Source organism: Arachis hypogaea, chromosome 6 (assembly GCF_003086295.3).
Source record: "Arachis hypogaea cultivar Tifrunner chromosome 6, arahy.Tifrunner.gnm2.J5K5, whole genome shotgun sequence".
Lineage (NCBI taxonomy): Eukaryota > Viridiplantae > Streptophyta > Magnoliopsida > Fabales > Fabaceae > Arachis > Arachis hypogaea.
Genome location: NC_092041.1, coordinates 16,646,150 through 16,672,542, shown reverse-complemented (window position 1 = coordinate 16,672,542; position 26,393 = coordinate 16,646,150). Strand labels below are relative to the sequence as shown.

Here is a 26,393-nt window from a genome sequence, read left to right as displayed (position 1 = left end):
CACTCATTCCAAAAGCTTCAACTAATGAGAAAAGGTAATATTAATGATTATATCTCTAATACTCCATAAACCTCCATTGTACGTATTGTATAAATATTCCATTGGCTCCTCATACTTTTCCTATATATATATATGAGAAGGAAAGTGATACATTTTCTGATGTACATGTATGTAAATCAGATGCAGAAGCACACTGCTGTAAACCAGAAAATGATCATACACATACATTTCTTTCGTGATCCCATATACAGGTGAAGCTGTCACATGATCCGATCTTTCCTTGACTTAATACAAGAAAAATTTAGATCATGCTGGCAGCTTCAACTGTTATTGGTGCACGATGAATTATATATTGACATAGGAATATAAATTATAAATATTGGGCAAGAACATGTTATGTATGAAAGAGAGGGAGGTAGGAAGATTAGAGAAAGAAAGAAAGAAAGAAAGAGAGAGAGTGATATTTTGATGAATTATGATTAGGCATGCGAGGTGAAGAGTTGTAGAGCAAAGGGATATAAATAGAGTGAGATGTGAACTCAAAGGGTTAAACTAAAAGCATGTCTCTTTATAATTAAATTGGAACCAAAAAGCTGATTAGAGAGTTATTGAGTAATATTAAAAATGAAGAAAATAATTAATTATAGTGGTATCCGAAGAGGACATATGGCAGTGGTCCAAAGTAAGACAATTTGAATATTATTATGATGCTCTCCACCGATTCATGAAAAGGCTTTGAGTAGTTCTAAGTTCCTCTCTTAGAGTATACATCAACCAAAGTGAAAGTAACAACCACTAAGCTTATGGGGGACCATTCTATACTGCATGGCTTCCTATCAATTCAACACAAAACAAATTATTAATCCAACCATATAATAGTCATGTTGGGAAGGGCAAAAGGTGGAAAATTAGGTGCAATCGTGAAGTTGATATCTGAGAGCCGTTAGATGATCTGATTGATTTGACTAAATTTTCATCTAACGGCTCTCAGATATCAAATTCACATGAAGTCGACTTCACCTGAGTTTTCACCATTACATTAGGTGGAAACTCAGGTGCAGTCCACTTCACGTGAAGTTAGTATCTGGAAGCCGTTAGATAATCTGATTGATTTGACTAAATTTTCATCTAACGGTTCTCATCTCATATATCAAATTCACATGAAGAGTTTTCACCATTACATTAGGTGAAAATTCAGGTGCAGTCGACTTCACGTGAAGTTGGTACCTGAAAGCCGTTAGATGATCTGACAGATTTGACTAAATTTTCATCTAACGGCTCTCAGATATCAAATTCACATGAAGTCGACTTCACTAAGTTTTCACCATTACATTAGGTGGAAACTCAGGTGCAGTCGACTTCATGTGAAGTTGGTACCTGAAAGCCGTTAGATGATCTGACTGATTTGACTAAATTTTCATCTAACGACTCTCAGATATTAAATTCACGTGAAGTCGACTTCACCTGAGTTTTCATCGTTACGTTATTATCTTTGTTTTAAACGAGTTACATGAAATCCTTATTCTTGGTATAACAAAAAATACATGACTAGTGTCTATTGCTTCCAATTATTAAAAGAAAACCGTAAGGGGTATAAACATGTCTGATCCAGAAAACGAAGAGCTTATATTATAGAAATAAGAAAAGAAAAGGAAGGTGAAAGGAAACCAAACTTGGTAATATTATTGTTGTTGTGATAAAGTTTGTTATATGATTTTGACATTCTGTTTCTTTTGTGTTGTTTCCATCTCTTTGGTCTGTTGGCAAAATGGAACCAATAGATGCACACGCAGAGTCATCTCAATTAACGGTATCACACAAAGTGGAAAACACAATATTCCATGGAAAAAGTTCCCAAACTGTTGCCTTCATTAGGGTAACAATGCTATACTATTCAATATTTTTATTTTATTTTACTTTTGATAAAGGATGAAAATATCATGATTCTAGTTCTTCTAAGGGTTACTTCAAATGAATGGATTTTATCCTGAACCCGAGGTCTAAACTCCTTTTGAAGTGTCGACGTCCGAGTTATTTGTGAGGAGGTGAGAGTGGTACCTGCAAGAAACTTCGATATTTAAGTTAGTAAAGATTTTAGGCAGATTTTTCATAGATTGGGTTCGAACGGTGCATTTATAATAAAGTTGATGATAACAACCTTTTAAAGTAGTTTTACCTTTAATGGTAGATAATTGTTCTTTTTGTTAGGGAAATTATTGAAATCTTCTTTCTATAGGAGAGATATAGTAAGAGTTTGTTAATTATTTAGATAAGTAAGTGCCGAACTCATGTCGCTGTATCCAATCTTTATGAGGTTGGATAGGTATCGATTCGGCTATACCTGTTGATTGGAGTTTATTCATTTTGAGTCTAGCTAAATTGTGGATTAATGCATAAACACTAATTATTTCAAAAGTTTAAGTTGATAAAAAAATATATAAATAATTATATTTTTATCACACTTCTTTGAACAAATTTTTTTTTGAATTTGCTTGAATTTTTACATAAATCTTCTTTCTTCTTTTTCTTTTCCTTATATTATTTTTTCTTTTTTAAAAAAAATATTAAACTCTTGACCTTTTAATATAAAAATTTTGATACTATATTATAAATTTTTTTTTCAAAAACTTTAATTGATAACATTGTTTTTAATGAAATGAATGGTCATGCATCAAGGAAAAATTTCAATTCATTTTTACTGGCAATCAAACATACTCTAAAAGTGTTTTTCATTTTTTTTTTAAATTCATAGAAATAAATTTTATGAAGCAATTTTAAATTCAACGGCTTCATCTAATCACTAGATTCAGCAACTGAATAAGCAAATTTGTTGCTAACTTCTGAAAAAATAATAATGAAAAAAAAAAAGAAATACTATTTCTTTTAGTTTTTAAAAGAGAAATTTATTTAGTTTAAGTCATCGATATCCAGTCACTACTGGAGTTCCATTTATTTTTTAAATGATGACATAGACATGTATGCATAATCATTTTTGTTTCTTTTTATTCTCATTGGGCGCTACATAAAGTTGTATATAGAAAACACAATATACATCTTATAACGAAGCCTCACGGAAATGGACCTAACTTTCTTTTTTTTTTTTTTTTTTTTTTTTTTTTTTGCTTTTCACGAATAAGATATAATTTTTATATATAGTAATTAATTCCCCATGCCTAATAAAATAAATGTGAACCACCAAAAGTTCAATTTGGGGAAAACACGTACGAATGATTGAGGTGAGTTGTGATTATTTAAAATTAAGAATGTTTTAACTACTCTTAAGAGATTATATTGATTATATTACTCAAATCACTTTTATGATGAGCTCAAGTTCAATTTTTTTTCTAATCTAACTCTAGATCTTTAATTTTTAGTCATAAATATTTTATTATCATATCATAAAATCATTTACCAAAAACTTAAACTTTAGTTAAATTGTAAAATCTTGATTGGAACTTGAGAAAAACAATCATTTTCAAATGTTTCAATAAAAATTAATAATTGTTATCAAATGAATCCATTGATCGTTTTTAAAAAATGTTATTGTTGGTACTACATCTTAAAAATGATTTGATTCAACGAATGAAGGGGCACCTTTTCGGAAGAAACTTTTGCTACTTCATTTTACGGTGCTTGGGTAATAATAACTTGCAACCCTAAAAGTAAAGCACTAGCATGGTGAAATCTACAACAATCTATATTATTAAATCTTAATAAATAGGTAAAAACTCAGGTAAAATCCACTTCATGAAGTTGATACCTGAGAGCCATTGGATGAAAATTTAGTCAAATCAGTCAAATTATTTAACGGCTCTCAAGTCTCAACTTCACGTGAAGTCGACTGCATGAGTTTTCACCTAATAAATATCATTATTAGGACACTGGTTAATAAATTATTATTATTATTATTATTATTATTATTATTATTATTATTATTATTATTATTATTATTATTATTATTATTATTATCATCGCTGCTTTACCAATAATACATCAATGTTAGGAAAATAATAATAATATTAAAGAAATAATAATTTAAAGTTATTTTATTTAATTTAATATTTATAATTTTATATATTTAAAATTACATACTTATTATATATAATATTATATAATTATTTTAAATATAATTAATAAATATAAAATAAAATAACTTTGGACTAATTTAGATTGTTTTTTATTATTTTTCAAACATTTCTGTTATATATATATATATGAACAATCTATAGTTTCAAATATAATAATAAAGACAGAGTTTATCATTCCAAAAAGGAAAAGCAATTAGACCGTAAACATTACATACATTGCATCTTATTGATATTGATATTCAATATGTTTTAAATTAAAAAGAATATTACATACACACTAAAAATTTACTACTAAATATATATATAACTGATTTAGTAGCTAAGTTTTTATGTATATAACTACACGTAACATATTTGTTAAATTAATTACATTGAAAAATACACACTTAAAAGAGTATATATCATTTTATTGCACACTATCTTGATAACAAATATTTTTACGAAATATTTAATAATACAAAAAATTAGTCAAAATAGTTAAAATTTATCTTATTTAATATTTATTAATTATTATAATAGTTAATAAATACTAAATAAAAATAAATTTTGACTTATTTTTTTATTTTTTTAGCATTATCATATTTTTAATAATGAAAAGAAGACAGATATGATAAAGTAACAGTAGTACTAGTATTGTAAATGAGTAATAGCTCAACTGGCATAGTCTCTCCATACTCAATTAAGAGAGGTTGCGGATTTGAATTTCCTATCTTTACTAAAAAAAAAAAAAACAGTAGTACTAGTATTTTAAAGAACAAAATCAAGCATTCAATACTGAAGATAGAGAGCTCTACTTTTAACTTTAATTTGATTACTGCTTCATATTACTGTTGTTGCTATATATATTGTTGGATAGAGAAGGAAGAACGAAGAAGCATCGAAAGTACGAACATGTGTTAGGAACCCTAATAAGCAAATTAAATTAATCAAAAGAAGATAGTTAAGAGAGAAGGAAGTAATTAAAAACCTGGAAGATCGAAAAGGAATGGAATTAGGTCCCCAAATAGGAAAGAGTGAGGCTGTCACAGCATGATCTAGTCGCTTGTTAATTACCACTTAATTAATTTCATTAGCTAAACAAATTAAAGCAATTAATTAATTAAGCAAGGTATTAGATCATGCTGACAGCTTCACTTCTTCCTTTGTGGACAGCAACAACCTTATTCATTCGCTTCTTCGTTCTTTAATTTGTATGTATGCAGAGAAAAAGAATAGAGTGGTGATGAGTAATATATACAAAGCAAGATGATGAGAAGAGAAATTCAAAACTTGAAATGCTGTTATTAGTCTTAGCAAACCTAAAAAGGATACATAATAATAATAATAATGACCACTTGTCTCTTAACCCTAACCCACCTATATATGGCTATCCCTATCTCTACTATAAATAATTTCTGAACAACATGTTTATACTTATACAGATAAAGTAGCTACTCCGGGCCCCGGGGATCCTTTCCATCTTAGGGTTTCTATATCCCCTTTATTTATCAAAATATTTTTTTATTTTATTATAAAGAATTTGATTTTTTTTTTTACCAAAGATATGAAACTCGAACCCGCAACCTCTTAATTGAGTATGGGGAGACTATGTCATTTGAGCTATTACTCATTGACAAGAATTTGATTTTGATACTGTCAAAATAAAGTAAGTTTATACGTGTACTGTACTACAATGCTCATCCAAAAAAATAGATATAATTATACGTCTGTATAAAATATTTTATAATGTCAATGCATTAAAACTAAACTCTATTATAAAATCTCAACAATGAAGAAAAACTTATATAACCTTAGCTTAACTTTAGATCTAGTGGTTAAAGAAAGTCTAGAAGGTCAGCAACTTTATTAAATTAGTCACTATGTAACCAACAAAAAAAAAAGTGAATTATTTCGTACCGTTAGATGAAATTTTACACCATTAAAAACATCATTGATGGCTATTTGATGGTTCTAAATCACAAAAGTTGCTGGCCCTTTGCATTCTTCCGTAGTTAAATTTTGAGAAATAATAAAAAAAATCTCAAACATTACTTTATTTCTTGTATAAAATTTGAAAAAGTACGGGGAGCCAATAGAATATTTGTACAATGCGTATTTAGAGAGTATTAGAGATATAATCATTAGTGTTACCTTTTTCTATCGGTGTAAGCTTTTGGGATGAATGGTATCATGACATTGTATTAGAGCTCTAGATCCGAATCGGATGGTTATTCTGAATATTATGAAAGATATTCATTTTATAACTTATATAGCCCATTGTACATATTATACAAATAATTCATTAACTTCCTAACAGCCCTCATAAAATTTTCATCAAATTCATTTTACTTTGCACTAAAAGAGTAATACACCATACTTAGATAGAGAAAATAGTTTTTTAAATTATAAATACAATAAAAATAAAAATAATAAGATTATTATTACGTTGAAAAATCGTTTCTTTCCAAAAATTCTATTTCGGAATAGAAGGTCACAGGACCTACAATTATTGAGTTCCGGAATAACTGAAAAGGAATAAAGACAGGGAGAGAGGGGGGTGGGGGGCGCTTGTGTTTAGAATTTCTATGCATTTTAATAAAATATTTGTTTTGTGAATAGGTACTGTCCTCTGTCTTTAGCATATACTTGTCAATTCAATTCAATGCTATCCACACTTGACACTACTCATTCATTATCAATCAATAATATACAAGCAATCACGTACATGTAAGAGTGTATACATGTATGTTATTTTTTGCTTGCATGCGTTGTAAGGATGGCTAAGTTTTAGAGAAATTAAAGGTAATATAGGCTGAGAAGTCTGCTTCATAGGCCTGTAAGATATGGACAATCCAATTCATTAGTTTATGGCCACTTGGATTCATGCCTTCGGCGTCCGAATTTGAATCCATTTAATTTAATTTAATAATAATTTTGTGCTTCTTCATTCTTGATTAGTGATGAGCTTTTTGCAATTGTTACACAAAGAGCTTCAGATCTATCTATATGTACATTAATTCAGTTGTTTTTACTTACATAATTAGATATAAGTGTAAAATTATTTTACAATAATAACGTATTAAAATTAAATTTTACTTTAAGATAAATTAAAGAATTTTACTAACATATATTTTAAAAACATATTGTAAAAATACCAAAAGAAAAATTTACTAAAAGTTATTGAAAAGATAACTTTTTTATATTTCAAATACATTAAACACATAAAAAACGTTAAAAAAAAATTCTGTTATCATATTCTTAAAATATACTCTAAAAATACAAGATAGCTAAATTCTATATTAAAAAGTAATATAAATAATATTTTTCTAAATAAATTTGTTTGTCTGTATAATATTCATTGTACACTTAGAAAATATCATAACTCAGGTCTTAGTACATAGTTATACCAATAATCGATCCAATCAGATATTAGATAACTTATTTAACAAGATAAATATTGATTGAATTATTTAAATCAAAACTAATTACTATAATATTTAAAAATATGATTTATTATTAATTATGCAATATACTTTTTCTTTTCAAAAAAAAAAGCACCATGTGATATCTTATCAGGCCTACATCTATAATTTTCTTGTAAAGGTGATGGTGAAATATAAATATCTCCAACATAACACGCTGCATATAACACATTTTCTTTTCAATAAACCATGTTACGTGTACATAAAAAAATTAATAAAATATGTTCAAAAATAAAATATATATTAAAAATAAATTAAGTAACACATATTTATAGATAAATATATATTAATTAATTTTTTATGTGCAGATAATTTAATTTTTAAAGCATTTATCACCTTAACTTTGTGAATCATTGTTTCCCGCAACTAGTGTGTTGTAGATCAAAGATCATGAGTTGAGTTCATCAATTATTATAATGTCAAAAATAATGAATTATTGAGAGCAAGATATTTCAATTTCTCCCTGTAGACCTCATTCTATTTCAGAGCATATCTTTCACTATACAAATTAGTCACATGCTTTAAGGCTTGCCTCATATATTTACATCGAAGTTCATCGTTACCCAAGAGTAAAGATGATAGTCAATGACCATGATATTTCATGAATAAATTACAAACAGCTGCATGAAATATCACAAGTATCATCTTTACCATTGGAAATATAAATACAACATACTTCTCTAACAATCAAATTATCCCCTGCAATGATCCAATATCTACATGTTGATTCAATATTCTCTTTTCCCTTCTTCACCAAGCATCCTGCAATTTTTTCTAGACACGTGCTTCACCACAACCTCATGCATGCAGATTCACAGTCCTTGGGATCGTTTCTTCTCTTTGTAAACCATGTTCATCAAACTAAACTACAATCCCAATTTAGCATTTTTGTTTTGCAATCAAGAGACACTAAACCCAAGGTTATCATTCAACAATAATAGCTGGCTTAAAATCAGAGTTGGCAAGCTTATAACCAGTTTCACCCCTGATTCAACAAACCTCGCATACTCTCATTGGACAACGCCCAGGAAAGTAAATGCCCGCCAGAATCCCCACTCAACAACTGTTTAAGGTCACCAGAGAGGAGAAGGGAAGTAACAGGATGGTTATGAGACTTAAGAACTTTGCGTAAGACCAACCTGTATTCTGGTTCTGCACCTAAAATGGACAATCCAATCCCATCATCATCAGAAGATTTATCAGGGTTATAAGGGACAGAGCGGTGAATCATTTGCCACACCTTGACAGCTCCACTCTGATGGCCTGTTGCGTACCACCCCTTGTCCAACCAATCAGAGAACATACTGCAATTCACAGAGAGAATAGAATCAGATGGCAGTTGCGACGCGTTAATCATTGCCAGACAATCCCCATTGATGCTCCATACTGCTAGAAGAACACCAGCAGCAGTAACAATTTCTCCTGTCAAGTCATTGAGAAAAATTGCAGAAACTGCTGCAGGGAATTCTGGGAGCTGCCGAACAAAGGACAGAGAGCTGAGATCCCATATAATAACAGTGCAGTCATCCGATCCACTCGCTATAAGCATGAAAGGCTGGCTAACTTGAATGCATGTGATTCTGGCTGTGTGAGCAAAAAGTGGCCTCTCCAATATCAAGTGCCGCAGGGCACGTGGCCCAAAGGCACTCATTCTCCAAACGTTAAGCAGGCCATCATCTGCCCCGGTAACAAGAATCTTGCCATCATGGCTTACAGCTGCACACTGAATCTGATTACCCCCATGTAAATTTTCGTGTGTCGAAAGAAGCCTATCTTGATCATAGCTCATGAATCTCAAGCTACGATCAGGGAAACCCCAAGCAATATATGTCGTATATGTCATTGGTTTAAGCAAACTATTAGTTCTTGCTACCATAACTTTATCATTTTGAATAACAATTTGAGTGATAGGAGATGAACTTTTGCGTATCTCCTGTGAAACAAGATAAGTGGAATGTTTAAGGGGATGAGGAGGAAGCTTTCTGTCAGTTCGCCTTTTAACATGGGGCTTGATAAATAGTTGCTTTGGTGTCTGCCCGAAGTGATTAATTTGCGCTAAAATTGAAGCTTTCAATGCAGGATCTTTTACAGAGTCGATGTCCACACTTCCTTCATATGTATAATAATAAAACACATTCACAGATGCCTCCGCAGCCTATTAAATGAACAGGGAAACAATTAAGATATTAGGATTAAGAATACAATAGAAATATTCCAGAAACATAACATGGAGGTGAAATAAAAACATTGAGAATTGACTCTCAGTCACCAGGCCATTTCAGTGTTTCACTTTGGTCATCTTTATTTAAACAGCACAAAAATTTCCACATTTTTTAGCAAAGAATTTAATCAACAAATAAATAAATAACAGGTTAGAAATGACTACAAAACGTTAAAATCACAAATCAAGGCATATGGCTGCACACTTGCATGCAAAACACCGATGCAACCAAAATGCTAATAGTGCACATTAAGACAAAAAGGTATAGTGGATAAAAGAGTGACTTAAAATTAGGCAGAACATGGGATTGTGTTATAATAATGACAACAAAACTTTCTCCGATTACATAAGAATGGCTAAAAGGACCAAACAAAGTGCAAGTGTAAATAATGTGTAGATCAGACTATCATAAAGCATAAATGTTTTTAATAAAGCGTAAAAACATCTTTGTCATGGAAATCCATCAGGTCCATATCCGAGGACTAATCAGATTAGATTCTTCATTTCGTATAAATAGGGGATTAGAGCAAGTGTGTCAGAATGAGAACTAAATGTCAACAATATAACTTCAACAACAACAAAAACAGAATAAAATAAATAACAATGCAACGTGCATGAACACGGAGAAACTAGACCCTCCCAACAAAACAAAACCCCCACCCCCAAACAAAAAAAAAAAACCCCAAAGAACCCACCTTCCCCCTTTGTTTATATCCAAAAATGAGGTCTATCCAATGATGCAAATTTTCTGAGACGTAATCAGATTCAAGAGCTTCCCGATGCTTCACAATGAACTCTCTAGCACTGCCTTTGGCCCATGGAGGCAAGATAATGTCCCCAACCTGAAAGAAAACTATCATGATTAAATTCACTAGTCAAAACATCAGCACTTTGGCGCTCATACTCTTATAAAATACTTGTTATGATTTGGCTTGGATAACCTTCTCGCCAGATTGTTTTTCTCCTAAATCAAGATTGAACCGGTTCTCCAAAAACTCTGGCATGTAGAAAAATTCTGGAATCAATTCCTTCACATCAGATGTGTTTCCCTTTCCAGCAGCACTTAACCAAGTATCCCTTACACTATTGAAAAGACGATCAGCATGGTCAAACTGCCCCCCCTGAAGCTTTTGATTCTCTACACTGAATGGGGGCAGGCGAATAAGATAGAATAGGACAATTCCAGCACTAGAATAATGAGATCCATAGTGAAACTTGGGTATCTCTGGATCATCCCAGCTCTCGTATCTAATATAGAATGAGCACATTAATGTGAGAATGCTTTAATTAGGGTTGCTACACAAATAAGTTTCTTGAAAATGTAAAAGCTTTACAATTTGTATGTCTTATATATGTAATTGCAGGATGATCTCAATTTAATTCTGTTTATGATCATAGATATTTGCTAGCATGCTTTTGGAACTCGGTGAAACAGCTAGCAAATTATTCCTAAGGTAATTTTATACACAATGAACGAGAAATTTCAACACAAGAAAATTATAAGAGCATGTGTAAGGGCCAACCTTTTTCTAAACTCATCTTCACCTTCAGGTGTCTGGCAACCCATTGGTTTATCAAGCCTGCGAAATGATTTTGGGTTGGACAAGTCTAGATTTTCACTCTCATAATCAGCAAGGATCCATGGAAAAACTGGATACTGTGTGAGATCACTATATCCACGTCCTGCCAGGGTGTTGAGATGCATGAGATACTGAAAATTGCTTATTTCTCCACTTTGCCACCTTTTTGAAAAGGACTTAGCCTTGAAAAGACGGCTACCTTCATTGCTTTCTTGTTTTGACAATCCTGAAATAGTCGTGTCCAACCTGACATGATGCAGACAAATCATTTCTTTTCCTAAAAACAATAAATAAACATATACAAGCATCTAAGTAGATACATGAAAGCAAAGCTTAAAGGTATGGCATAACACCAAATCATCTTTAGAAAGACTAGTGCAGGAGATGTTGCACATTTCATGTCCTCACATTTGAAGCTGACTTGCAAGAATTTTTCAAAATTCTACCCTTTTATTTTAAGTTTTGGTCCTTATTCTTGGGAATGGATAATTGTGTTCTGCTATTCTCCTTGATTTACACACCCAGCGGACAGCATGTGTGCTCTATTTAAAATCCTTTTCTCTATTTGAGCTTAGCCATCGCTCTCCACACCTATAATTTTCTTTTCTTTCCTCTTGGGTTCTTGAATCTGATCAATATCCTTATTACTATTTTTCTAACAGAAATCTCTTCATCCATATTCCACAATGGTTTGAAAAACAAATGAATTATAGTATGCGAAAAGATAAAATAAATAAAATGTGTATTTAAATAATTGCAATATGCTCAAGAGTTTTACAATGCAAGGCATGGGCTACTCAATAGCATCCAATGTAAAATAGGCTTCAATGCTTCAAATGCCAAATGAGCCCAAGAAATCTGAATAAAATACTCTGTAAATTATTCAATCTTTCAACTAACCTAATATTATGCTAAATGAACACACACATACACAGAGGTCATAGATAGTAGATATAAGCAATAATTCCAAAGGAAAAATATCACCAGCATTTTCTTGATCAACTGGGAAAAAAAATTGACGACAACAGTTTAAAATCTAAAAGAAAATATTTACGGGATTTATCTTACATGCTATTCCGAGGCAAATTCATGGAAATAGGTTTTTAAATACTTCTTCCCTCTCTTTCTTGTGAAAAACCAAGAGATCATTGCATCCATCCATGCTGAATATTTCAATAGCAACAGGACGAAGCTGGTAATCACGCTTCAACATCTCATGAACACTATCAAGCTTCCACATGCGCCAAGGGTGAGGTAAACTCACATTGCTGTGTACTTTCTCCTTTCCCCATGCACCACCATGGTAGGCCCATGCCCTTCGTCCAACACATGACTTAGCTGTTGTGCTCCGTGACAAATTTGATTTCAATTGGAAATCTGAACTGCCAGTATTGTCTTTCTTAACACCCAAAGCTTGATCAATGACTGAAAGTTCATCTTCACATTTCTTCTCACAGAAGCACCCAGAGTCATCAACAAAGAAATTTTCAATAACATACAAACATAATTCACCTATCAAGAATATACCATCATGTTTGTCAAGTCCTATAACCCGTTCACAGTTATATTTATAGCGTATTTTCTCAAATGGTCCCAGAAAAGGCCTAATTAAGTAATCACCATCATTATGCTGTTCTTTATCATATATATCATCTGGTATCTCAACCACATCAGCTTTCAAGGTAGAAGATTGCATTGCTGATCCATATCAGATCTTGCTGGTGTTCTTTCTTCTATTGGGACTGATACTACACTAGCCTTGGCACTAATGTCAAGTGCAGAATGGAGGCTAGTTTCATTCATACTGCTAGCTTTGTCATCCATCCACTCATGCCTGTCGGAAACTATGTCATCGGCATGATCCAACTTATTAAAGAAAGGTTCATTGAACAGCTATTATCCAGACCATTTTGTCTGACCCCATCAGTCAGAAATTGAAAATTAGTTTCAGAATCTGAATCAGACGCCTCGAGGCCATTTTCAATTTGCACTTTAGACAGTTCTGCTTCCTCGATTTCAAACTGTCCACCAAGATCATCTTGAATGGTATCGATTTTTCGTTTGTAGCGCTCAAGTTTTTTTCGCATTCGGTATGGACCTTCAATAGGACAAAGCTGCCACTGTGGTTCTTCTGCCAATGAGGATTTACTGAGCTGGAATATCCCTCGTTCATGCACAAGTTGATGGAGATGGTACTGCCACTCACTTTCAGCATGCAGGACCCATCCATACTTGTCTTGCCTTACAATTCTCAATTCAGTAGACATTGCATCACGAACTGCATCCAATGCATATCTTCGCTCCTTTACTTGCTCCCAGTGTCTTAAATCCAGTTTTGAAGCTTCCCGAGATTTTTTCCCTACTTCCCTTTTACGACGACCTTCCATGCTTTTGATTTTCACTCCTGGAAACTTTGCTGACGCAGCAATATACTGCACCCACATTTTTGCAGCACACTGCTCCAACACTTTATTTACAATCTGTTTAGCATTGTGATACCACTCAAAAAATTCTGATGAACCTGTGGTCAATAATTTATCAAAACCTCCATGAAGTACATCAAGGCGCTGTCCTAGACTAGGCTTAACAACAAGCAAGTCTCCTAAGGCAGTCCTCCTATGTGCCAAAAGGTACTTGATCAAATCAACGGCAATATCCTGTACATTCGGTCTTTTATCACCGATAAGAGATATCAAATTCACACATAGACAGCTGTTAAAATCTGTATCAATATTGCATGGACAGAATATAATTCTTCTATTAGCAAACAATAATTGCAAGAATGTGCTGATGTCAATTCCCAAGTCATCTCGAGGAGAAGTAGCGGACATTCTCTTTTTTGTTTCATTTGGTATACCCAAGTGTGAAACGAGTTCATCCTCTCCTATACAGATTAAGAACGATGGAAGGAAGCAATATGATATGATTCGATTAGTGTTCTTAAGAATTGAATGAATATAGGCCTCAAGTTGCTTAGTTCCTCTAGCAATCGATAAGAGTCCCCTTCCCCCAGAAGAAGCTTCAATTCTACCATCTTTGTTTGCCAATTGCAGCATTGACAGCAAGAACTCGAGAGTTTTTAGCACCCCTGAAGGCTGAGGAAAAGCACCCATGTATACACGATCTACTATCATCCAGCACAAAGCATCCAAGTTCGAGGACCAGCGAATCTTATCCAATTTGTTTTCATCTTCTTCGTCATCACGCAGCAATTGCCTTTCAAGGAAGTTCATAAATCTGCTAAGGCACAGGCCCTGGAAGACTAACATAGATTCACCATCAACATTCAAAGGAACACTTTCCAAGATGTTCTCTATGACTTGGGATGCTTTCACCTGCTCTGTCACAAAATCAGAAAGAACTTCAGCAATAAAATCTAAAACAGCTGTTGCTCCTGCAATACATGGACCACCACCATAGCCAGCATCATTTATATCCAAAAGCACCTTTGAGGTAATAGCAAATGAAGCATTGGTGGCAGATGGACCATAAGAACTAGACTTTGGCTCTGAAGATGGATCAAAATACCCAACAGACGTGGAAGATCCAAAAGAAAGTGAGGGTGATAAAACAGATTTTGTTTCATTATGGCTTGCATTTCCCAGCCAGGATGTCAATGCAATAACTCGTGATGAAGAAGGTGTAAGAATTCTAGAGCTGGACCTTTCTGATAAAGCAGGAGAATCAGGCATGGAAAAGGATGCATAACTCTGGCAATCTGTTGAAGATAGAACCTCTAAATTGGACTTGGCACTGCGGAAACTGAACTTGTTCGCACTGAAGGCAGTAGATACTTGATCAGCATTATCACCATCAAAGCTCTGAATACTTTGAACATCTTCATGAATAGATTTATTTGACTCCAGCTCAGATGCAGTAACATTATTCCCTGATATCTCACCAATCATAGAATTTCTTGGTGCAGCTATTTCATTGGAACTAGTACTTAACTGCACAAGAGGAATGCTACCAATTCTAGTGGAGGTATTAACAGACTGATCCTGCTCGAGAGGTAAGCTAGAAAATGTATTCTGTGAACTGCAAGTATCATCACCTTCGTTCGTTGTTTTCTCTTCTGACACCGCAGAGAGTTCTTTTGCCATTTTAACAGCATGTGCAGCCCTGTAAGTCATACAAGATTTGGTTCAATATAAAAGAATCTATTTCAGTTGGACAGTGATACCAGCAACACAAACTTACAAAAGTCAATAAGTAGTTAATCAGAATATGATTACAGTCCACAGGTAGGAAATTGAACAGATGTAACTGAAGAACAATAGAACAACCCAAAAGAAGATAAAGGAAAATTCATCTCGGAACTAACCTCGCACAAGAAAAATATAAGTCAATGCTGCTTTCTAGAAACTCGGCACGTCTACAAACAGCAGTAAAGGGGCGACACATCTTGGCAAGATCAACCATAAACCGAAGAACTGAAGTTGCAGCTGCAGGGGCTGATGCCTCTCCACCAATAAGGCGAGCAGCGTATGTCTTGTGCATCAGAGCTTCCCCCTGAAGCTCACCAGCCGTGTCTGCATTTCCTTCCACAAGCTCAGCTACAAGGCAAAGATCCCCTGTTTGATGAGCAAGCATTGACTGCATGCTTATTCTATCAAAAGTAGATTTTGCCATAGCAATTGCACAGTCCAATAATTCAATGAATTTTAGTTCTGCGTGATCTCCATCATGTGGGATAAGAGCATGAAAGTCCAACATGCGGACCTCTGGTAACCTAGGATAAACTGGCTTGCCAAATATCAAACAGAAGAGAATATAATAGATGTCTGGAGAATCATAGAAACTTCGAAGCACCCGAGCCAATCCTTGATAACCTCCGCTGGTACGAAATTTAAGTGAAAATGTCGGAGAGGAAGTAAGGCAGACACCAAGTAGAGTCATAACCCATCTCATACTTGTGGGATGAAGTGCTTCATCAAGAAAATAAGTAATTAACTTAGAAGAAACAAGCTTATGCCACTGCTCAAGCAAATCTTCTGATTTTATAGTCACTTGTAGATCAATTAGCATTTCTAGCAACATATTTCTGACAATTACATGTTTCCCCATTGACTCTCTCATAATTGGAAGCCGTGGAGCCAAACCAGGTGGATCAAATGTCATAATGACAAATCTAACCACATTTTCAAGTTCAGAAGATAGAAAACCATCTTCTAAAATCACCCCAAGCAATTCAACCAACTTCTCCAGGACAGGAACTTCAACATCACCCCTTTGTAAAGTCACTAGTAAATGCTGAACGAGGTTCATTTGTCGCAAAATGGTAAGATTATGATTTTTGTACCAGTGCATGCACACTAAATGTTCAATAAATCCCAGTATTGAAATCTGGATTGAAACTGGGGCTGCTACCCATAATGTCCAATCTAACAAGACATGTTCAACCATGTCTACATTTGACAAGACAAGGCAATTTGAAGTTTCAACAACAATATCAACATTTTCCAGCTCTGAAATATGACTAAATGAATCCTTCTGTACAGAAAAATCATCCAAGTCTCCATCAGATCCAACTGAAGAATTATCGTCTAACTTTGATAAATAATGTTCCTCAAGATTGTTTTCCTGTAGAGAGGCAGTAGGAGACACTTTCGACTGAGTATTTTCCAACTTCTTTGGTTCAGAGAATGAAGCTTCACAAGCAGCAACCTGAAAGAATATCTCTAGACATTTTATGTCAAATAATGACATCCTACGATGTAGAAAAAGAGCAAGCAAATGGTATCCCCTATATGTTTGCATGTCCTTTAGATTTTGTGGGTTTTGATGAAGTGCACAGGCAAGCAATGTAAGGGCCATATGAAGCATATCTCTAGTTTCTGCAGCTTCAACAAGTGCAAGAACTAGTGACATCCCACCAAGAGGGCGAATTGTCTCCCCAATAACCTTTTGCTTGCATATATAAATGTCTCCATAGAGACGTCCAAAGCGTGGAATACCTGCAACCTCAAAAACGAAAATAAAAATAAGATTGAAAAGACAGCTCAAATAGGAGAAAGAAAAGAAAAGAAATATGCAACAGTTTCTAATTTTAGTTACCTCCAATAGGAGAAGCAGCTGCAGACACAGGATCAACCAGATTGAGCATTGAAAAATTACCCAATGATCGAATAAATTCTGTAGAAGTTCCATCAAATGCAAAAATAAGTTTCTTTCCTGAGAGTTGCAGAGAAAGGTTTCCAAGTCTATCCAGATCCCAGACAATTCCACTCCCATCAGCCTGCAAATCTCCCTGCTTGCTAGTAGCATCATGTCTCTGCCCATTAGTAGCCAAAGTCAAATCCGCATCTAAAGACTCCAAGATGGCCATACTACCACCTCCACAGGCCTGGTTAGGTACAAACTGCAGAAGATTTGTGTCCTGAAAGAGACCCCTATAGCCTCTACCAAGTATGTACATAAAACAAATACATCCAGGTGTAAGCACTTCCTCAAAAAGATAGCAAGAGCGTAATTTCCACATCAAGTTACTAACACTAGCATTACCAACTGAAGTCCCAATAGTGACTTGCAATGGTTTACCCACTGGAGATGGTGAATATCCTAATTTCTCAGTGTGTTTTAGCTTTCCGTTCAGATATACACATGCAACACTAGCTTGGAAGAGCCCAGCAAGAGCATTTGGCTTGCTATGGATGACTGCAAGGTGATGCCACCTTCCTTCTTCAAATTCTATACAAGAAAATGAAAAGAAGCAAGAATTACTTGTTGCAAGAGTTAAAACACCATCCTCCTGGAGATAAAGTTGAGCATAGGTTGTATTTTCATTGTTAGCATCACAAACAGAAAAAATCCTTAACATATGCCGCTCGTGCAATCCATTAGAGCCAGATCGCTTCTTTGAAGGGACTGGTTTTGAAAGGTCCGTGTCTTTTGATTGTGATTTCAATAGGTTCCGAAACTGGAGCCAACAAACAAATGAATAACCAGCAGCAGGAGGCCATAATCTTTCACCCAGGGAAACCTTAATGGCAGCATGCCCAACTTTGTTCATGTTCATCTCCACAAATGGTGCTAGAGAAACATTCTCAGAGGCCATATCTTCCATCAGAATTAATTTCTCCATTGTTTCAGTTATGGGACCTGCATTTTTTGGCCTCATTTGCAGAACATATCGCACAAGCATACGTAGTTCAGAAGCAGATAGCCTAATTAACAAAAATTATGCCTCATTGACATTTAAACAAGGGAGCACATTAAAAGCATTACAACTCTTATATTACAGTAATTGAATATGAACGTTACCTGTAGGAACCAAGTACTTCCACTATCTTTAATGCATAAGAAAGAAATGGAGACGAATGTGTAAGATAAGGGTAAATGGTCTCCAGCAAAATTTCCAAACAACCTATAGATATCAGAAAAAAACGTGGAAGAAACACCACTATACAATCATGGAGAATTGTAAACTAAAAGTTTAAGAAATTTGCATACCTATAGAGGTAAGGTTTTCCTGATTGAAGAGACTGGCACGAGCAAGCTTTTCAATTAACTCTAACATTTTTAACTGAATTGTGGGAGTAAAGAGTAACAATGATCGAATCAAAACTCTAATACCACCGGCATTGTAAACTCGCTCTTTATCAGGATTAATAGGACCCGATGGAGTCATTAGTAGATTATGAGACAACCCATTGTCAATATCATTTGATTTTGTGAAACCCTCAGATGTCCAGAATGGTGGAATCAGTATTTCAAGTGCAAGTTCCAACATTAACTGAATGACTTGTTTCTCATGCTCCACACAAATTAAGCCAGACTCAGAAAGAAGATCTAAGAAAGTCTGTGAAGATAAAACAGCATGCAACTTCATCCTATTTACAGCATTGTCAGATACACCAGCAGCTACAAGACGCAACAGATATGCAAGTGCCTTAATGTAAACATTCAATTTTGAATGGTCCAATTCCACACCCTCACATTGGATGGCATGAAGTGTGGTAAGCAAAAGAGAAAATCCAGAAGCTTCTCCAAAAACCTTTTGAGCAGAGTGATTAACTCCAAGCATTCGCCACAAAGCTCCCATAGTGTCACATTTTGCATCAAGGGAAAGTCGGTATTGGGACCCTGAAGCACTGGTCACCATTCCACTTTTTAGAATTTCAACCAACTCACCTAATTCTTCAGGATGAGCCTGGTGTATAAGTTATGAACAGATAGTCATCATAGCTATATCAAATTAAGAAAAAAAACAATTTAATAGTACAATAATGTTGTAGGCATGATTCATCCTGAGACTTCTAAGACATCCAATTCATTTTCTTATCTGATTATAGCACTTATAGCAAGATTGTTGATGTCAAACCCTAGCCAAATTTTCAAATCAGAAATATTGGCAAGAAACAAAAACGTAAGCCAATGTTGACATAATAATAAAAACAAAAATTGCCAGGAAACCTGTGAAATATCTTCAATTATGAGACAAGACAATATCCTGAGGACTCCTGGACGATGTAGATCAGACACTAGGAAAGGAAGTATAACAGTCACACCATTAGCTGAGCGAAATGAAGCTTGATTAGCCTCAGATTTCTTCAATAAAGATACCATGCAGTCCCAGGCAACAGCCACTGTAGCCTCAGCTTCAAAAATAGGGAACTTTGCAGCACCAGACTCCTTAAACTTGGGTGAAGTGATAACATCCTGACTGTCCAGAGAATTTTGGAGGCTACTAGAGCTATTTTCCTTTTCGAACAGATTGGTTTTAGTACGCTGTTGATGGGGACCAAAAGTCTTATGTTGCTTCAAATCATCTAATAGAACTTCCAATACACCAACTTCACGCAGAACTTTCTTATACTGTTGATCAAAGGACAAGAGTTTTACAAAGAAAGAAAGTATTGTCTGCTTCAATTCTGATGTTATTGGTTGCTGAAATAAACAGCAAAGTGAAAGCAACTCTTGCTCAGGAACACAATTTACAACACTCACAGCATACTCAAGAATTTTCAAGATTATCTCTTGCAAAGAAGAAGGAAAATCAGCCATATTAAGGATTAAAAGGGGAACAGTTCGCAATTGCTGACACAATTTATAGTTTTCTATATGGCCTGAAAAAATCTTAAACAATCTATGTAATACTTCGGCCTGCAGTTCCTGGCTATTAGCTTTGAGCAAAATCTCTTGTAGTGTCTGGACTGCTTCAAGATCCTTAATTTTACCATCATCCTTCTCCCATAGTTCATCTCCAGGCCAATCATAAGATAATGCATTGCTTCTGCTACGACTACTACCCTTGGTTTGAAAAGATTTAAAGCCCTTGCCTCCATAAGAATGTGGAGACTCATTTGGCCCTGTTTGAGCTAGCGTAACAAGAACATCTAGCAACCTAGATAATGTGGGTGAAAGGCATTGAACTGACTGAAGGGAGGAATTTTCTTGTTCACAGAAACTTTCTCCTGTGCTACCTTGGAACCCATCTGAAGGAATATCTTCATCATTAGACATATTAGAATTAGAAGAATAAAGGTGTTGACTATTTGTCATGTTCGAAACAGTTAGTGCAAATTGAACAAGGAATTGATATCCATGGGCATCATAAACATCCTCCTGCAGTCTGACACCACCAGCCTCTGCAAATAAAATATAAGGTATCAGAACTAGCCACATGCAATTCATATTGGGGTGGCTAAACAAGTAAACATAAAGCCTTGACAACTTAAACCAGATTTTAGACCATGATAATTGCTACTAATACATCTATGGAAACCCCAGTCATTCTGTTTCTTTGTTTTTCTTCTTTTTTTCCTTTCGTCTTTTTTTGTGAAACATATTAAAATGGAAAACCAAAAATATGAACAGTAAATTACCAGGTCTATACGACAATGCCACACATGCAAGTAACAAATCAACAATGCCCATGGTATATGCAGAATCACCACTACGAGGATCAAATTCTTTCACAGCCAATAAAAGAATTTCTATCTGCTTGGAAGAAAGATAAATGACAAGATATTACTATCAATAAAGTAATCATCAACAATATAAGCCATTATCAATATTGTATTAGTATCATGCTAGAACAATGATATTGTACTTAAACCCCCTTTTGGCATAAAATTGATATTTCTTAAACACTTCAAACACTAATTTTAATGAGCAAAAAGAGCATCATAGCATCATCAGCCAACACAATCAGTGAGACAAGATATTTCAGACTCTACACCAAAGCTAGCCTCCCTTGGCAAGTATGAATCATTTATTTTGGATTTTTGGTACTATATTTGGCTTTTTATTTCCTTTTGTTTCTATTTTTTGTGCAGGATGGATCACCACCACCAATGTCCTCTAATTGGGTCATCCACATGGATCAATAGAAGCAATTCCTTTCATATTAAGATTTCAAGAGAAAGTAGCCACAAGGGCACCCATGTAGCAGTAATCAAATCCCAGAAATACACCAACACCAGCCAAGAGCCAGAAAGCACAAAAGCTTCTGTTCTGGGAAAATAAAATAATGTACCATTTCAAATGAGCCCATCATTCTCCTTAGAATTGGCTTATGCAAGTACTGGGGGGAAGTTGGAAACATTGCAAAAAAATAAAACAGTGCTCATAGTTACTAGTGGGATAACCCTCTTCTACTTACAAAAGAAAGTTGATTGAAAGCTAGCAATTATACCAGATGATGCTCTCGGATGTACTTGGCTGTGCTTCCATTGTCATTATCCAGAAGAAGACCAAGTATCTAAAATTATACAAGCAACAACATGAATATGCTACAAACAAAACCAGATCAAACTACAATATTCATAAAACATTTTTGGAGCACCTGCATAGCATGTCTATGAAGTTGAATACAATGCAATGGAAGAAGTCCTTCCTTGTAGCGAGAGAAAACTATCAAAGACCCATTGGACACCATTTGAAAAAGTAACAGAAGTGAGTCATCCTCTATCAAATTCTGTGCTGCTGATGGATGGCTTGCTAGTGCCTTCATGATGTGCACAACACTTCCCTCTACCTGCATAAGTAAAACAGTTTGAATGGGAAATATTTACAAAATAGCTTGAAAACCCACTTCATGGAAAAGAGTACAAGACACTGGCTGTTGTTGCTGATGCAAAAATGACATGCACAAGTATAACCCCCTGAGGACCCCTATTATTCACAAATAAATCAAGCTTTTCCAAAAAAAGGTTTGGGCTAAGGATATATAGAGACACAGATTATTAGATAACAGCAATAGGAACTTAAAATCTTTAATCAAATTTCATCACATAATTTATCAAAAGTCTTCACAGCTAAGGTTGTCACCAACAGAGTAAGAAAATATTCCATTTCCAAGCCTCAAGCATCTGGCATGCAATGCAATGAACATGCGGACAAACAAACATAAACGTATGCATAGCAGGGAGAGAAAGGAACCTCAAGCTGGCGAACTTGCCCAACCTCGCCACTATCACATTTTTGCAATTCTGATGGCCCTTCAGCATTTGATTGTTGAAAGGGTATATCAGGGTCTAAAAAAGTGCTGAGAATATGAACAAGAGAGCAGAATATCCCAGAGTCGAGCAAAGATTGCTTGTCAAGAGGCTGAAAAAAAATATATATACAGGTTAACACTGCTGCTTAGTTCTTGTAAGGAAAAATACATTCTACAATAACCAGAACACTGAAAGATGGCCACAAATATATATATATATATATATATATATATATATATATATATATATATATAAAATCATTCAAACTTGACAGATTTCAAAGTCATTGTTAATGGCAAAGCAGTCATCACTGTTGGGAATAATCAAATTTTTAAAATTTTAATTTAAATACTGTCTGCTTTTTCTTTGAGCAAAACTTTTGATTCCCCTCATTTGACTGAATGAGTCGACACTCTTCACAATAGGGAATAAATGTAATCTGTGGCTTTTTAAATAGCCATTTCTAAAGTAAATCATTAATTATTAAAGCATGACAACCCAAGATCTCCTTTCACCAATATTAACAAAAGCTGAGAATTTCATCAAAGCACAAAATAAGCATCAATTGAAAACAAACATGCATGGTTTCTGTCAAAATTTTGAGAAGCATACCCCAGATACTAGGATTTCCAATGCAGACAATAAATTTGCTCCAGTGCTAATGTCCTTCTACACATAAGGGTAGCATAGTGAATTTTTAAAATAAATAATTAACTAAAGAAAAGGGCCACAATATTTCAAGCAACATCTAAGTCAAACCTTTGTGGCTTCAGAGAAATACTTTAAAACTTGAGTAACATCTAGAGATCTTTTTCTACTGCTGACTTTTAGCTTTTCTATATCTGTTACAAATGCTCTTCCAACAACAAAAGAGAATATATGGGCTTCAACTAACCTGTGCACCAACAACATCAAAAATCAGTTATCACACTCTAATCATGAAAATCTATAAGAAATTTTAGATTCAAAAAGCATTGCAAATATATATATATAGGCAGGAAATATATTATCACATAAAGTTTTTCTCAATATCATTGGAGAAAGAAATAGGAAACCACAAATAAACTCTTAAGTACTCAAATTTATCTTTGTAATATTATATATTTAAATTTACTCATAAAAGAATGCAAATGTAAATACTTCATCTTCTCCAACAGCAACAACAACATAACAAACTTCGTAGTTAAGCACGTCTAGTATCTTATTGTTTAAGTTATGTCGATCAAATATAAGCCTTTTCACGTTCATCAATGCTTACATATGTACAGCTAAAAGCATAAGTAGCATTACTGTACTATGCACCAGAAGAGGGAAAACTAACAGTAATATGAGCTTCCAGTTAAACATTTTATGTGTGTAGTGTGCCTAACACAAACCCATAGTAACTAGCAACTCATCACAAGTTACCCTACCGCAAATAAAATAAGGCAGGTATAATACAGGAATACAATGAAGCAAAGAAGAAAATGTTTTGTTACCTGGTAAGTAAATGAGCTAAGTTAGAATGCTGCTTTACTAATCTACAAAAGATATCTACACAAGAATTCAAGGCGGCTTCCTTTTTCTGCAAGTAAACAAGGAAGGATTAGCAACTCATCATTTACCGTAACATATAATACTAGATGAAATATCCACTAAACCATCGGAGAAACTAGACAAGGACAAGTAAGAACCTTCTCAGAGCTGGATGACCGAAATGCATCCCAAGATCTCTTGAATTCCAATTCCAGTTCATGCCTTTCCCTGATTTGAAGGTTGAAAGATCATGATCACAGGTACACCACAATCAATGCATGGAACTCATTGAAATTATAGCCCAAAAAAAAAAAAAAAGAAAAAGCAGGACCTGATCTAAACTCTGTCTAGACTACTACATGATCATAAAATTTGACATCTTTGTAAGCATCAAGCAATGCACGGATTTCTTAAGTTAATAATTGGCGCATTTAAATTAAACTTAAAGCATTTGGTGAAGTCTTATGCTCGAATATCAAAATTTACAGGCGGATCCACAAATGGAGCTAAATCCACAAAGCATCGATAACTGAAAGAGTAAAAACCCTACTTGCAAAAATAAAGCAGTGCAAAAACTTTGATATTACTAGCATTTGAAAGAGAAAACCTGAAAAGTAGCTAAACAGTCGCTGACATTGAAAAATAGGAACGACGAGAATTGAAAGGAAATGGAATGAGTGAATGAGAAGAGAGAAGAAAAGGTGAATGAACCTGGAAGCAGGAGATGAAGAGGAAGAAGAAGAGGCATTGGCATCGCGAAAAGTAGGGGAAGAAGCGGAGGAAGAAGAATGAAGTGGCGGTTGTTGAGTGAGACCAACCCTGTCTTTGATGTCCTTAAGCAATGTCACCCATTTCATCCTCGTCTTCCCCCAATTTTTTTCAGATTATGCATGAAAATGCATCGATGACAATGGTGGCATCAATTAATCATAGAAGAAAGATCTAATTCTTAAATTAGTTTCTTTTTTTTCTTTTCAGGTTTTCAAGATTCGTGTTTGATGTTCGTGTGTTCCTCTGGAAAAGAAGAGAGAAAGAAAATGAATTGAGAAATAAAAGAATGAGAGAAAGGGTTTGTTTGTGTTTTCTTCTGCCTGCGACTCTGCGTCTTACGTGATTGATTATTTTGGAACTTGTTTCTTCGCTCCGTAATCTGCCGCGGAAAATAACATTATTATACTTTATGTTAGTTATAGCTTAATTAACATTAATTAATTTATGATCACTTTTCACACACGTCAGCATCGAATCTAGATTCTACTTTTTAAGATTTTGTTCATGTTAATAACAAAAAGTTAGAGAATATAATAGAGATTCGCGTGTAGTAACTTTTATGTGAAATTTATAATTAAAAATTATTAAATTATTTAATAATATTTAATTATTAATTTTATATAAAAATAATATATAATTTTATTTTAAGTTATTATTTTTTTAATATTTTGAATAAAATTGACATATAATATATGTATTGCTGCTATTAGAAGGCTTTACACAAATAAATATATAATATATATTTAACAAGTGAGGCTACATAATTAACAATTTATTATTAAGAGAATGATTAGAATTAAATTAGATCAATTAGTATCATTTGTATTTATATAGCGTATTTATATATTAATGGTAGGATTTTATGTTTTTATTATTTTGATTCTACTAGCAACTATATATACCCTTTGTATATTATTTTTTCTTCGCAGTCAATAATATACTCTTTAGATTACTCTCTCAATCTCTTGTTTCTAACATGGTATCAAGAGTTTAGGTTATTTTTTTTTTCAGAAACAATTAGTTTCTAGCTATTTTATTTTACTTCACCGGCAGTACTTTGTCCTCAGTTTTAAACTTCTTCCCGACGCCTTGGTTCGTTACCGCCACCACCCTCGCCTTCTCCTCGTTGTAAGCTTTCCAACGCTACTGGAATCATCGCCGGCTTGATGCTTGTTTATAGTTTACCCTTATTCACATCACTTATTTCATGCAATGAGATTGTAGAGTTGTGAAATTAGATCGAAAACTTACCTAGTGACATATTTTTGAGTTTTGTAAAGCTTTGTAGGCCATATTTGCTATGTGATTGATTT

The 26,393-nt window shown here is 34.1% G+C and overlaps 1 long non-coding RNA gene and 1 pseudogene across 1 annotated transcript; both read right to left on the bottom strand.

Annotated features, from left to right (window-relative positions):
- Positions 1–1,657: 1,657 nt before the first annotated feature.
- On the bottom strand, positions 1,658–5,414 carry LOC140173336 (uncharacterized). Its single transcript, XR_011861954.1, has 2 exons — positions 5,056–5,414; positions 1,658–2,058 (listed from the first exon to the last, which is right to left on the bottom strand). It is a non-coding gene; the product is annotated as an uncharacterized lncRNA (long non-coding RNA).
- Positions 5,415–7,997: 2,583 nt separating this feature from the next.
- Positions 7,998–25,454, bottom strand: LOC112696248 (protein SPIRRIG-like; annotated as a pseudogene).
- Positions 25,455–26,393: the final 939 nt, after the last annotated feature.